At 32.4% G+C, this 3,455-nt stretch overlaps 1 long non-coding RNA gene across 1 annotated transcript; it reads left to right on the top strand.

The window, feature by feature from the left end:
• Window positions 1-2,167: 2,167 nt before the first annotated feature.
• LOC126980168 (uncharacterized) lies at window positions 2,168-3,245 on the top strand. Its single transcript, XR_007732967.1, has 3 exons — window positions 2,168-2,218; window positions 2,304-2,496; window positions 3,131-3,245. It is a non-coding gene; the product is annotated as an uncharacterized LOC126980168 (long non-coding RNA).
• The last annotated feature ends 210 nt before the right edge of the window (window positions 3,246-3,455 follow it).

Here is a 3,455-nt window from a genome sequence, read left to right as displayed (position 1 = left end):
TTGCAGCTGTGGGGCACGGCGGCAAACTCAAACATTGAGATCCTGCAAAGGTTTCAGTCAAAGATGCTAAGAATGATAGTTAACGCACCATGGTATATCACAAACCACAGATTGCATCATGACCTTAACATGAAAACAGTTAAGCAAGAAATAACGGACAAAATGAAAGCCTATAATACAAGAATTTCGCACCATCCAAATGTACTTGCAAGGCACCTCCTGAGTATTTCCATAACAAGAAGGTTAAAAAGGAAAAACCCACAGGATCTTCTACTGTAGATTGATTTTAATGAAGCGGACTTGTCGATGGACGAGTATCGCACAAGCCCGATATATATAAATTCATGACCTATTGATGAATGTCGTCCTAGACAGATTGCAATATATTATTTATATAAAAAAAAAACTTATGGCCATACTAAGTAAGTAAATTGTAAAAAAGAACAAAAAATATCGAATACACATATCTCAAGGACTGTAAGAATTTACATTAAAAAGTGAAAAAAATACTGATTTCAAAAATGTTTAATGCACCATAAAATTTAAATAAAAAATAAATAACATGTAGAAGAAATAATTACAAGAAATTACGGGAATTTCATAATTTAATATTTTAATGTACGCTTCGTCATTGCTATTAATTAGGGGCTAAATGGGCTTTCTTTCACACTCCATTAAACTTTTAGCATAACATCAAGAAACGATTATCCAAATATTGTGAGTTTTTTTTAGTTTCTAAATTCCGCTAAAGTTTGACCTGTAAGTTTTAAAGACTCGTGATATTTAAGTCTCGTGCCAGATTTTCGTGAGTCAACCTTAGATTATTTATACATCTATAATCTAGATAGAGTCTTTTGTTGTTAGACAACCAATAAAAACAGGCCAGGAATATTAATTTAGTGTGTGTGACAAGCAACGTCTTACTCTCGCGAGTTGTGAGCGTGAAATTTTTTTTTTATGAAAATAAGGGACAAGACCAGCAGGACGTTCAGCTGATGATAATTGATACGCCCTGTCCATTACAATGCAGTGCCGCTCAGGATTCTTGAAAAACCCCAAAAATTCTGAATGGCACTACAACTGCGCTCGTCACCTTGAGACATAAGATATGAAGTCTCATTTGCCCAGTAATTTACCTAGCTACGGCGCCCTTCAGACCGACACACAGTAATGCTTACACATTACTGCTTCACGGCAGAAATAGGCGCCGTTGTGGTACCCATAATCTAGCCGGCATCCTGTGCAAAGGAGCCTCGTTTATTTATTATATATTATCCAATTTATCGTGTGCTAAATTTCATGTTTGTAAATCAATTCGAGACCATAAATAGCAGAATCCTTTTTTAAGGTTGATTTCAGAGTTAATTTAGAGATTTAGAGATCAAAGAATATTATTTTAATGTTTCAATCGATTTCATTTGCTTATTTTATATTTTTATAAGAAAAAGAGTTTCTGAACGACATTGCAAAAACCCTCGTCAATTTGAGCGGTAGTTGCAAAAAGCATCCTTAAAGTTAATGTTTCATTAAATATAATACCGTCACTTTCTTTTTCATTTTGACATTCAAAGATAGGTTGTGATATTATAATGAAACATTAAATTTATGGATGCTTTCTGCAACTAGCGGTGAGACAACCGGAACACAGTAATGCCTGCATTTCTGCTTGAAGTAATACCAATAATTATATAATTAATTTAATATATTATTGTGTATTGAACAAGAGATGATGAGACATCTTGTTCATAATCATTTTCTCAATTATTTATATCGTTGCCAAATTCTGGAGGTCTATTACGAAAATCGAAATACGTAGTTTCGGTCCGAAACGAAAGAACGCCGAACTTCGATTTAAATCCTATTACCAAAGTACTTCGGATCCGAATAGTGCGGACGTAATTCGTTTCGGAACCATAGACATAAAAAAATTACACAAAGATGATATTAATGTACATACTTATATTACCGATAAATCGTGTGAAAACCGATAACAAATTAAAAATAAGTTTTTCGTTATGTTAACATGTATTTAAATAGTGGAATTGCCTTATATTACGTTTTAATTATCTATTTAAGAAAAAATCTATTTTCCTGCAAGAAAATATGCTATTTTTATTAAATTTGACATTACATGTCATTATATTTTAATTTAATCTGTGGTAGTGTCGCGGTTATTTGGTTTAAAATTTTTCAGTAGTAATATAAAAGTTTTAAGCAAGTAAGTTTTATTTAATTATTAATATTAAAATAAAAATATCTACTTATAGATCTTAGAAACATAATTTTTAAACTATTTTTTACAGTTTAAATAAAATGTCTGCCACGGGTACTCAAATCGAAACCCTTATGGATTTCATGATGAAAAATCCAGATTTAGCCCGTGGCCTTATACATAGCGTAGAGGGTCGTGTTCAATCAAAAAGATTGTGGGATAATATCACAAGCCATTTAAATAGCCTTGGAGGTGCTGTAAAAACTGTGCAGCAGTGGAAGAAGGTAATAAACGATTTTAAATATTAAGTTAAATTAACTTATAATCACTAACAATATGTGTAACTGTTTTAATTTATGAACATTTCGCTTTTATTTACTCATTATATCATGTTCGTGCTAAGGTGTGGGCTGATAAAAAATACTTGGCCAAAAAAGTCAATGCAGCAGCGCTTCGATCTGCCACTGGCACTGGTGGTGGGCCACCAACAGCTGGCATATTATCCCAGAACGATTTAAAGGTCATCGCTGTAATGGGACATGGTTTTGGTGAGCCAAATATACCAGGTTGCAATGTGCCAGCTTTTCCTGAGGTAATGCTTGTTATTTATGATTTGCACAGATATATACTATATTATGTTTATATACCTATATATTTGCTAATAACTCCCTCCTCTTTAAGCAGTACATGGAAACAACCATTGGGCTCAAAGTATGTGTTACTAACCATACTAACATAGTATAAAAAATGAGTAATTAATATACTAAGAAATATAATATACATACCAACCTACTTATATCTGAGATAAAGGATTATCAATATTATATGTTTTATAAGTGTTATTCATATGGTTATTTGTGTATGACTATTTATGATATAATGCTTAATCAATTGTATATTTTTCATTTCCACTTGCAGCCTTTAGAACAGCCTACACCAATGACAATTACTGAAACCATATCAAACACCTCTACTAACAAAGAGACCCTTGAAGCTACTCCTGATATTGATTCAGAAGTACACAATATTCAAGGTAATAAAAAGGTATAGACAAAAAACAAGCACTATTAATATGTAGTTAAGTTATTTATTTTCTACCAAAATTTTACAGCATCAAGGCGGACACGCAGACGGGTACGTGTGTCACAGCCCGACATAAAGACAACCGGAACACAGTAATGCCTGCATTTCTGCTTGAAGTAATACCAATAATTATATAATTAATTTAATATATTATTGTGTA

The sequence above is a fragment of the Leptidea sinapis genome, chromosome 5 (genome assembly GCF_905404315.1).
Source record: "Leptidea sinapis chromosome 5, ilLepSina1.1, whole genome shotgun sequence".
Lineage (NCBI taxonomy): Eukaryota > Metazoa > Arthropoda > Insecta > Lepidoptera > Pieridae > Leptidea > Leptidea sinapis.
Note: the sequence above shows the minus strand (reverse complement) of the source record. Positions and strands in the feature narration are given on the sequence as shown.